This window comes from Hyaena hyaena, unplaced genomic scaffold, assembly GCF_003009895.1.
Source record: "Hyaena hyaena isolate Hyena2069 unplaced genomic scaffold, ASM300989v1 scaffold_509, whole genome shotgun sequence".
NCBI lineage: Eukaryota > Metazoa > Chordata > Mammalia > Carnivora > Hyaenidae > Hyaena > Hyaena hyaena.
The window spans coordinates 536,318-548,869 of NW_024081142.1; positions in this window are offsets into that span (position 1 = coordinate 536,318).

Sequence of the window (12,552 nt, forward strand, 5' to 3'; positions counted from 1 at the left end):
GGCCAAGTTTAAAGCCAAATAACTCAGATCCCAAGACAACTCGATTTTACTCATTTGTAATCCAGAGGCACTCTGGTAGACAAATCGATGTTTGTTTAGCCAACTTGGATATTCCAGGGTTCTCGGCCTCAACCTCCTTTGATTAAGCCCACAAAGTCCATCTGCAGTATGTGGCTCACTAATCCACAACTTGCTCCTCGTTTGTTCATGTGGAGACCTTTCATTACCGAAGTTCCTGCATTAACAACATCCTATAGGATTAGAACTGATCTGTGGTAAGATCCTTAAGATACTGACCAAATAAAAAAAAAATGGACTCCTTACCAAATTTGGGAATTAGAGAATAAGAAAATGTGAGGGGGAAAGAAAGTGTATTTTTAAAAGATATATAGGATAGTTTGAAGGTGAGTGATGTGATGTATATGTGCCATGTGGCCTGTGTACGTGTTGGTGGGGGCATTTATGTCACTTCACATCGCCTGTCACTTTTGCCCACTGCTTGGGTGATTTTTAAAATAATATTGTTCTAGGGGTGCCTGGGTGGCTTAGTCAGTTAAGCGTCCGACTTTCGCTTAGGTCATGATCTCGCGGTTCGCGGGTTCGAGCCCCGCGTCGGGCTCTGTGCTGACTGCCAGCTCAGAGCCTGGAGCCTGTTTCGGAGTCTGTGACTCCCTCTCTCTCTGACCCTCCCCTGCTCACGCTGTCTCTCTCTCTGTCTCCTGGAAATAAATAAAAACATTTAAAAAATTTTATAAAATAATATTGTTCTAGCTTTAATGTGAAGTCTGTTGGAAGGAAGAGAATAGAAAAACAAAATAGATATTTGTGTTTCTGGCTGCCTATTCTTTATGTGTAAAATTATAAAATAAACAGGATCTAACAATAGTACTTTCTTCACTCACCCAAAGAGACCTACCACTCAGCACTGAATTATAAATCCTCTGGCTTAAAAGAACTAGATAATGAATTAGGCTCACATGGGAAGAATGTAGGAGAAAGAAACCAGACTAACTTTAATGAAGGGCTCAGATTCAGCTAAATCTATTGATGCTTGGGTAGGATAATTTCTTACTTCTAGGATGAATGGTATTGTCTGGGGATTCAGACCCCACACTTGGGGTCATGAGCTTTCCTTTTCCCTCTTTGATAAATTTCTGTGGACAATACCTCTGTTGCTGCTCATTTAGCTCAAAACTAGTTAATTCATTAAGGCAGACAATGTGGCCTTGGCCTTGGCTACTGCCCAGCTGTCTGGTAGGACACAGCCATGGTGGCATTGGCTCATATGTCCTGAAGTTTCAACAGCTCCTCTCTCCCCTCCAGCCCCAAACCACACAAGTTTGCATTGGCACCCAATCTGCATAGCCACTACAACACCTGCATCAAACCCAGATTCCTGGGACCTACCACAGATCCACTGAATCAGAATCTCTGCAAGCAAGACCCAGAAATGTCCTTTTTTTATTAATATAATTTTTAATTTTTCTCTACTTAGAACATTAAATAACAAATAATGAGCATGATGGCAGGATGCTTTTTAAGCAGAAGAAAGACCATGAAAGAAAAGAAAACTTTATATTTTAGTGCCTTTAACAACACTTTCCCCTTATTTTTTAAAGTAAGTTCTTAATTTTAATTCCAATAGAGTTAACATATAGTGTTATACCATCTTCAGGTGTGCCATATAGTGGTTCAACAATTCCATACATCACCCAGTGCTCATCATAAGTGCACTCCTTAATCCCCATCACCCATTTCACCCATTCCCCACCCACTTCCTGTCTGAAAACAATCAGTTTATTCTCAGTAGTTCAGTCTATTTCTTTATCTCTCTATTTTCTCTCTTTGCTTGTTTGTTTTGTTTCTTAAATTCCACATATGAATTAAATCATATGGTATTTGTTCCTCTCTAACAGACTTACTTCACTTAGCATTATACTCTCTAGCTTCATTCATGAGGCTGCAAATGGCAAGATTTGAACTCTTCTTTATGGCTAAATAATATTCCATTATATATATACCACATCCTTTCCATTTAGTCATCCATCTGTGGACAGCTGGGCTAACCTCATTTCCTGGCTATTATAAATAAGGCTGCAACAAACATAGGGTTGCATGTATCCCTCTGAATTAATGTTCTCATATTTTTATATACCCAGTAGTTCAATTACTGGTATAAGGAAGTTCTATTTTTAACTTTGAGAGGAATCGCTTCTTGGCCTTTTGGCTAAGATCAAGTTTAACTGTGAGAGGAAACTCCATACTGTTTTCAACAGTGGCAGCATCAGTTTGCCTTCCCATCAACAGTGCATGAAGGTTCCTTTTTTTCCACATCCTCACCAATCCTTGTTTTAAATTAAAAAAAAATTTTTTTTGAGAGAGAGTGAGAGAGCAAGTGAGCAATAGCAGGGGACAGGCAAAGTGAGAGGAGAAAAAGACTCTTAAGCAGATTCCATGTACAGCATGAAGCCCAACAGGGGGCTCAGTCTCATGAGATGAGATCATGACTAGAGCTGAAATCAAGAGTCAGACACTTAACTGACTGAGCCATCCAGGTGCACCATGTGTTTGTGATAATAATTATTCTAACAGGTATGAGGTGATACTTATTGTAGTTTTGATTTTCATTTCCCTGATGATAAGTGATGTTGAGCATCTTCTCATGTGTCTTTTGGCCATGTGGATGTGTTATTTGGATAAATATCTGTTCATGTCCTCTGTTCATTATTTAATTGGTTTGGTTTTTTTTTTTTTTTTGAGTGTTACATTGTGTCAGTTCTTTGTATATGTTGTATACTAATCCCTTATTGGATATATCTTTTGCAAATACCTTCTCGCATTCAGGAGGTTCCCTTTTAGTTTTGTTGACTGTTTACTTTACTGTACAAAAGCTCTTTATTTTGATATACTTCCAGTAGTTTATTTTTGCTTTTGTTTCTCTTGCCTCAGGAGATATATCTAGAAAAAAGTTGCTACAGCTAATATCAGAGAAATTACTGCCTGTGCTCTCTTCTACAGTTTTTATGGTTTCAGGTCTCACATTTAGGTCTTTAATCAATTTTGAGTTTATTTTTGTGTATAAGAAAGTGGTCCAGTTTCATTCTTTTGCATGTAACTGTCTAGTTTTCCCAACACCATTTGTTGAAGAGATTCTTTTTCCCAATGTATAGTTTTTCCTCCTTTGTGGAAGATTAATTGGCCATGTAATTGTGGATCCATTTCTGAGTTTTCTTTTCTGTTACACTGATCTACGTGTCTTTTCTTGTGCCAGTACCATAGTGTTTTGATTACTATAGCTTTGTAATATAACTTGAAGTCTGGAATTGTGATTCCTCTAGTTTTGTTTTGTTTTGTTTTGTTTTTTTCAAATTGCTTTGCTTATTTGGGGTCTTTTGTGGTTCCATACACATTTTAGGATTGTTTGTTCCAGTTCTGGGGGAAATGCTGTTGGTATTTTAATAGAGATTGCATTAAATACTTTGGGTAGTATAGACATTTTAACAAAATTTGTTCCTCTGATCCATGAGAATGGAATCTCTTTCTATTTCCTTGTGTCAGCTTCATTTTTTAAATAATGTTTTGTAGTTTTCAGATATAGGTTTCTCATCTCTCTGGTTAAGTTTAGTCCTATTTTATTACTTTTGGTGCAGTTGTAAATGGGACTATTTTCTTAACTTCACTTTCTGCTGCTTCATTGTTAGTGTATAGAAATGCAACAGATTTCTGTACATTGATTTTGTATCCTGATACTTTACTGAATTTGTTCCAGCAGGGTTTTTTGTTAGTTTGTTTGTTTGTTTTGTTTTGTTTTGGGTTTTTTTGTGTGGAGTGTTTTGAGTTTTCTATATATAGTATCATGTCATCTGCAAATAGTGAAAGCTTTACTTCTTTGTTACCAATTGGATGCATTTTATTTCTTTTTGTTGTCCGACTGCTGTGACTAAGACTTCTAGTACTAAAAAAAAAAGAATTTAAAAAAACTTCTAGTACTATGTTGAAAAAAGTGGTGAGAGTGGACATGCCCATTGAAGATGATTTTCACTGTGGGTTTTTCATATATCACCTTTATTATATTGAGGTAGGTTCCCTCCAAACCTACTTTGTTTAGGGCTTTTATCACGAATGAATGTTGTACTTTGTCAAATGTTTTTTTCTGCATGTATTGAAATGATCATATGGTACTTATCCTTTCTCTTATTGATGTGATGTATCACATTGATTGATTTGTGAATATTGAACCACTTTTGTGTCTTGGGAGTAAATCCCACTTGATCATGCTGAATGATTTTTTAATGTATTGTTGGATTTGTTTTGCTAGTATTTTGTTGAGGATTTTTGCATCAATGTTAATCAAAGATATTGGTCTGTAGTTTTCTTTTTTGTAGAGTCTTTATCTAGTTTTGGTATCAGAGTAATGCTGGCCTCATAGAATGAATTTGTATATTTTCCTTCCTCCTCTATTTTTTGGAACAGCTTGAGAATATGTACTAACTCATCTTTAAATCTTTGGTAGAATTTGCCTATAAAGCCATCTGGTCCTGGACTTTTTTTTTGTTGAGAGTTTTTTGATTACTGATTCAATTTCATTGCTGCTAATAAGCCTTCAAGTTTTCTACTTCTTCATGCTTTAATTTTGGTAGGTATATGTTTCTAGGAATTTATCCATTTCTTCTAGGTTGTCCAATTTGTTGGCATATAATTTTTCATAATATTCTCTTACAACTCTTTGTATTTCTGTGGTGTTGGTTGTTTTCTCCTCTTTTACTTGTGATTTTGTTTGAGTCCCTTTTTTTTATAAGTCTGAATAGAGAATTATCAATTTTGTGGATCTTTTCAAAGAACTATCTCCTGGTTTCACTGATCTGTTCTACTGTTTATAGTTTCTATATCATTCATTTCTGCTCTAGTCTTTATTATTCTCTTCCTTCTGCTAGCTTGGAGTTTGGTTTGTTGTTCTTTTTCTAGCTTCTGTAAGTGTCAGGTTAGGTTATTTATTTGAGATTTTTCTTGCTTCTTCAGGTAGACCTGTATTGCTAAAAAACTTCTCTCTTAGAAACCACTTTTGCTGCATCTCAAAGATTTTCGATCATTGTGGTTTCATTTTCACTTGTTTCCATGTAATTTTTTTTTCTTCTTTGATTTCTTGGTTGACCCATTCATTGTTCAGTAGCATGTTATTTAACTTCCATGTATTTGTGCTCTAGGAATGTGGATTATTGACAAGGGCCCCAGTGATTCTTACACTTATCTAAATTTTTATGCTCAGAGTATAAGAACTATTATCTCATAGTTTCTTTTTCTTTTCTTTCCCACTTATAGCTAGAATTGCCTTTGTGTTAAAAAACAGTTCCTTATAAAAATAAATGTATCTTGACCAGGTTCTAAAAGCATTGATTATTTTGGTGACATATGGGCTCTAACTGGGCATCTGACTATGACTTAGCTTGGGTCTTGGTGAACACAAATTAGACCCCAAGAGAGCCACAGGTGATTTCTCCACTTCCACAACGTCTGTTGGTAGCAGGCTAGGTGTCCCAAGCACACTTTATTCTGTTCTTCAAAAGATATTGTAATGGGCCAAGAGAGGAAATAGTTTCACAAAACAAAACAAACTTCCCATATACTGAGTCTCTGCTTTTAATATGTCTATGAAAATTTCCTCAGTGACTCCAATATTATTTTTTCTGTGTACAGCTCTTAAACTAAAGATTAATGAACTTAATATATAGCAAATTCTTGATTCATCACTTCGTGAATTTTCTAAATTTTCTTTATTCCAAGCTCAAAGTTTCTACTGCTCAGAACCCTGCCAGATTACCGTACCCCAATTAGTTAGTGCCACACATGACCATAAAGGTACATCTGCTACATAAGTAAGGATTCCAAAATTTGCTATAATTTTGGTTCAAATCTATTGTTTTCAATTAAGGGCTATTGATTGTAATCACTGTTCATAAATGCTGGATGAAAAATCTAGTTTTTTAATACATATTTCTGTTTTTGTTCCAATTTTAGTATGTGTGCTGCCAAAGTGAGCACATGTTTTTCTTAATCTCCCTCTTTCATAAAGATAATAATTTATGATGATTAGAAAGTGGTTCTTACCCAGAAATTATTTAAGCTATGTAAAGGTTCCTGTTTTTATGAAGGACAACTTCTCAAATTTTATCCACACAAGAGGTGGTCTGAAACAGGCCAAAGAACAGGCCAAAATCTGAATTAAATCTCCCACGCTATCAGCTGGGAAGACACAGTACATTGGCTAGCTCCTCTCTTGATTTCTTTGTTTCCATTCCAGATTCATCCCCGGATGATCTGTTATTTGTCAAAGCTTCAGACTGGAAGATGCTCCAACCTTACATCCTCCTGCCCCCACCCCATCTCTACCTCCCAAACTCTCCCAGCTAGACCCATCTGCTTCTAAGCAGGAACCCAAGGCCAAGATTCCCTCCCCCTACACCACCCTGGCTCTGACTCAACCCTGTAGACACGAGTGGGACTTAATGTGCACTTCTCTTTGACCATCTCACTCTGTGTATTATTGCCTTATGGTGAAGCCTGATTCTTCTAGCATACCCTAAGTATGTGTCTTTTTCTTAATCCTCATATTTAAACAGTTCTTATCAGTTGAGGTCAAATAGTTTTGAGAATGAGCTGGTCTCTAATGACTAGAGTGACCATATAATTCATCATTCAATTCTAAATACTATTGAAAGTGAAACCAAGCACCAATTGGATATAAGATTCAAGTAGGATGTCCAGTCACTTCACTAACGAGCAAGCAATAGTCTCCTGCAGAGGTCCTGGAATCATGTCATTTGAACCTGCCATTGGGGAAAGAGGTCAGTCAGGGCAGAGTAGAGTAAGAAAAGTGGAGTGGTGGGAAGAAAAAGAGAGAAAGAGGAGGAAAAGTAGGAGGAGACTGGAGAAGGACTGAACTCATTTTGGTGTGATATTTGATAGACAGAGTCAGAATCTCTAAAGCATACTGACTGGGATCTCTTAAAGGAGAATGAATAAGACCATAGAATGAGCCAAATTATCTATGGTAAGATCACCAGAGCTGATCCCACTGTTAATCCAGCTGGGAAGTCCTTACACCATGTTGTTTGATTTCTTTCCACTGCGCATTATGGGTTGTGACTGATCTTAGTAAGGACTGGGCTGAAGAAGTAAGGACTGGCAGAATATGTATGTGGCTAGAATATATAGCTATAGTTTTTCACCTCTCCGTTAACTTTGTATTCCCTCTCCCACTGCCTCAGGGAAGGGATGACTCTGCATAAAGCAAGTAACACAAAAGGAATCAATTATTAGCTTTTTAGTTTTTAATGTTTTGGCTGAAGTATGCAAAATGTGGGAGATGTGGGAGTAGCAATGAGTAATAACAAAGAAGCTTTCCAAATCCATGCTGTTGCTCCCTATCCTCTAGGCTAAAGTGCTCCACACCCCCTTCCACCAACCGGGAAAAGAGAGGAAGACTGGAGAAGAGCAGAGAGCTTAGGTGTTGACAAGTTCTTGATGAAAAAGGTCTGAACCTTTTTCTTGCTGAAAAAGATCCCTTCCTGGGATGAACCAATAAGAATGTTCCACAACAGAAACTCCAGACAGATCTGGGAATGGCATTCCAGAGGAAACTTATGCTCTATTTTCCAGGTAGTCTCTAAGAAGGAGGCAAGACCCCTAAAGTCTGGCTGTCTACTGTCTTGGCAGATGAATTTGAAAAGGACTCAGAGTAAACCTGTAAATGGGAGGGGCAGTAGAGGAGAGTACTGGGGAAGTGGAATGATTCTTTTGTGCCCAACAGTGCCACTGGAGTGACAAATGGCTGTGGACGGCCCCACCAAGTTTTCTATAGTCCCAGAATGGCATGGAAGCATCAGGATTATCCTGTGTGCCCAAGAGGGCCTGAGAGTTAGCTGACCCAGTGCCAGACCAAAGTTACTGTGGTAAGGTCTGATATAAGGGATAACTTAGCGGTGACCAGCAAGTATCCACATCCCATTTAAGCAGTTGTGCTAGTGAAGAGTGATGCCAACTCAGGTGAGATGCTTCCCACACCTGTAACCTTCATTCAGGGGCATTTGTAAGCCTCAAATTTAGAGGCTATCACAGACAAAGGGCAAGAACCCGGCAATAATGGAAATTATTTCTACTGCTTGGAAGAAAGCAGTCCATTACAAGCACAGTTGACTCTTGAAAAACACAGGGGTTAAGGATGCCAACACCTGCACAGCAGAGACTCTGCATACATCTTTTGACTCTCAAATTTTTCACTATATTTTTTTTAAAAAATTTAATGTTTATTTGTTTTTGAAAGAGAGAGAGAGATAGACAGAGTGTGAGTGGGGGAGGGGCAGAGAGAGAGAGGGGGAGATACAGAATCTGAAGCAGGCTCCAGGCTCTGAACTGTCAGCACAGAGCCTGATGCAGGGCTTGAACTTGGGAAAAGCGAGATCATGACCTGAGCTGAAGTCAGAGGCTTATCTGACTGAGCCACCCAGGTGCCCCAAAACTTCACTGTTAATAGTCTACTGTTAGGGCACCTGGGTGGCTCAGTCGGTTAAACGTCTGACTTCGGCTCAGGTCATGATCTCAAGGTTTGTGGGTTCGAGCCCCGTGTCAGCCTTTGTGCTGACAACCAGCTCAGAGCCTGGAGCCTGTTTCAGATTCTGTCTCCCTCTCTCTCTGACCCTCCCCTGCTCATGCTGATGCTGTCCCTCTCTCTCTCTCTCTCTCTCTCAGAAATAAATAAAACGTTAAAAAAAATAGTCTACTGTTGATCAGAAGCTTCACTGATAACATAAAGTCAATTAGCATATATAGTAGGTTACATGTATTAACACTATATTATAACAATAAACTATGATAGAAAAAAGAAAATGTTATTGAGAAAATCATAAGAGAAAATGCATTTACAGTAATGTACTCTATTTACTGAACAAAGTCTGCATATAAGTGGACCAACGCAGCTCAAACTGTGTTGTTGAAGAGCCAACTGTATTAACTTAATAGAAAAATAAATTTACCTTATTTACAACTGAGTTTGTGAACTGAGATTCATTTGTACTATACAGAAAAACATGCATACCTGCACCTTATCCCATGCCCCTCCTCCTCCAATTCCAGGCAAGATGCCTCATCAGAGCAGCAGGTGCCCCTTATTTTCCTTAATGGTTTTCAATATTGCAACACCTCTGTGAATTAGTTGCCTTGTGTTGATTTTATAGTCATGACTGCCATGAAGAATTTCTCTCTCAAGTCTTTCATTGTTTGTGTGTTTTATGCACCATTTCCCTCCAGAAAACAGCCATCTGCTCTGAACTCAGTATAATTGCATCACCTCTATATTCCTTTCACTTGAGACTTGACCTTAGATCATATGGACTTCTAATATCTACACGAAGCTAAAAAAAATTGTTCTTATCTAATGAGTCCAACACACTGGAGCAAATTGCTTTAAATAAGATTACCTGGGGTGAAGGGTGGGTACCTATATATATATATTTTTTTTTTTTGCATAGCTGGAATATGCAAAGGGAAAAAAAGAGAGAGAGAGGGAGAGAGAGAGAGAGAGAGAGAAGTCTCTTCTGCCCTTCAAGAGAGCTCTTTGGCCTTTGATGCTCTTAGAAATATGAACTCAGGCATACAAATAACCTCATTCAGGGTAGGTTTGATATATTAACATTAACTTAGCTTCCTTTTTTTTTTTTTTTACAAATAGTTTATTGTCAAGTTGGTTTCCATATACCATCCAGTGCTCATCCCCACAAATGCCCTCCTCCATGCCCATCTTCCCCCTCCCCCCCACCCATGAGTCCTCAGTTTCTTTTCAGCATTCAAGAGTCTCTCATGGTTTGCCTCTCTCCCTTTCCCCCACCATTTCTCCCCTTCTTCTCCCCCATGATCCTCTGTTAAGTTCCTCCTAATCCTCCTATACGTGCAAACATATGATAACTTAGCTTCCTAATTATGCAGCAGGTAAAAATTTTAAAATCTATGTTACCAAGTATGCTAAGACATAAAGCACTTTATTTTTCTTTAACTTTACAAACTTAGTGTCTTTCAGTCCCTGCCATGGACTCTTTCTAAATTGGGGGAGGGCTAAGACTTCTGGCAAAGGGAAGGGGTGGCTGATCTTCAGTGTGGTTTGGTGTTCACTGAGATGTAACTTGTACCATCTGGTCTTCAGACATTGTACCATATGGTTGCTGGTCATAGCCCCAATGTCTTCAGTCTCTCTCTGACATCAGATTATCAACCCCATACACTCTGTGTACCCCTCACCCCAAATGATAGCCCCTTCAGATCCAGTGACCCTCTTCTCCATCACCCCTTTGACATTCCCAGGAGCAAAGCAAACTATCTCCTATATGTACAGGAGAGTCTGAGGAATGTAGAGGTCCTCTTTTGTTTCCATCCTTCCTCCTGCATTACCCTGTGTCATGCTGCCTGGACTATCTTTCAGTACATATCCTTAAAAATCTATTGTCTATTCTAGGAAGGAAGCTCAGGGTAATGAAGAAACCACTTCCCTCAAAGCTATGAATTCTGCTAAGGTTTAGAACATGTACTTAAACATTCAAAACAGAAAGTCAACTTCTTTGTTCTTTCCCATCTGTTCCCTTCTCTGGGGCCAATGAATGGCACTCCTCATCCAAAATAAAGGAGCTCCCGATCTAAAATGAATGCAGCTGACTTAGGGAGCAGAAGAGAGGGGAAGCCATTGCAACAAGGAACAGGATGAGGGAACTTTAGTCAGTTTGACAAAATGTCATCCCACCCACCTCTTGGGTGAGACCCTTCATTATGCTTCCCTTGAATTACCTCTTGTGCCCACTAGTCCCCATATTGCTGAGGCCTACTTTCTTCATGGGACTTAACTTCTGTACTCTTCTTCCTTTGGCATTTTCCTCACTCTGCATCTCTTAGACCTGCCCTTCCCCTAAGGACCTGCCTCTCCTACTGGTGCTTTGCTAGCTAGCAGATGTGCTTGGTGGAAAGAGAGTCAATAGCTGCTATCTTTGCAGCCTTCCTACCTCCCTCACATCTCCTTCCTTTTTCTCCACTCTTGCTCCCTTCTAGACTCAAGGCACCAGCTATCATAGAGGTGGCTGCTACCAGAAGAGAGGCTGGCAAATATGGCAGGAGTCTGGGAAAGGAGCCTGCAGAGGTTACAAGCCCTCATGTTGCCTCATTGACGAATACCACAGACTCTATTTTCTGTAGGGTGATTGCTTTATTGACTATTATCAGTTTTCTGTATTTTGGGAGGATGAAATTTGATGTTATGTGCTTGAAGCATAGCTTTTAATCAGGTAATAGCACATCTCTAAAGAGGAAACATGATTATCACAGAGTTTACTTCTGTCAAGGCCTTAAGAAAGTTCTCACTCAAAATGGGAAGGTATTCCTTTCATGCTTTCAAAGGTTTCATATAGCCCTAAGAGGTACTTTCCAAATGGACTTTTCAAGACAGCTCTGTCTCCTCTGTAAGAAAAATCCCTTTATTATTAAACTCCTTCAATATTGAGTGTAGATCTGACCAGTATTATCTTAAAAACAGACTTACTCTGTGGGCTCAGAAACTGTGTGTGCATGTGCGTGCATGCGCGCGTGCGTGTGTTTTGTGCTCTTACTGTCATGCTTTCAAATACTTGTACTGCCTCACACAGCAGGCTGGAATGATTTGTCAGGGAGTACAATAATTTCAACTGAAAAATTGTATGACTTTGAAGATATTTACATATACTTGCACTTCGTTTTCATTTATCAAGCATCTCAAAGTGAATTATAAATAGTTCCTATAACCAACTGAGTTCTGAGTTGAGCATCTGTCCTATGAGAGTGGAACTATAATAGACACTGGGAAGAAGTAAAGATGACTAAGGCCACCCCTGCCAGCAAATAGTTAGTAATTAAGTGGGTGAAACCAGCATTCAAACAGAGTACCAGCATACATAGCAGAATGAAATACATGTAGAGGGAAGTTACAAACCAATCTGGGCCAGGGATACACAAAGGAAGAAGGATACATTCTGGGAGGGGATCAGGAAGGACCTTCTGGAGAAGAGGCTTGAGAGGTAAGGAGGACTTAAGTTGGAAAAGAACAGGAAAGACCCTCCAGCATGGGAGGATAGCAGAGAGGAGTCCCTAATGTAGACTTTTATTACTTTACTTATAAATGTTTCATTGACTCAACTTCCTGCTTCTAGAAAGTTCTATTTTTAAATCTTCCTACTTTAAAATCTTCCTACTTTAAATCTCCCCCAAACATGTTTTTTGTTTGTTTGTTTAAAAATTTATTTATTTATTTATTTATTTATTTATTTATTTATTTTACAAATAGTTTATTGTCAAGTTGGTTTCCATATAACACCCAGTGCTCTTCCCCACAAATGCCCTCCTCCATGCCCATCTTCCCCCTCCCCCACACACCCATCAGTCCTCAGTTTGTTCTCAGCATTCAAGAGTCTCTGGTTTGCCTCTCTCCCTCTCCCCCACTATTTCCCCCTTCTTCTTCTTCTTCTTCTTTTTTTTTTTTTTACAAAT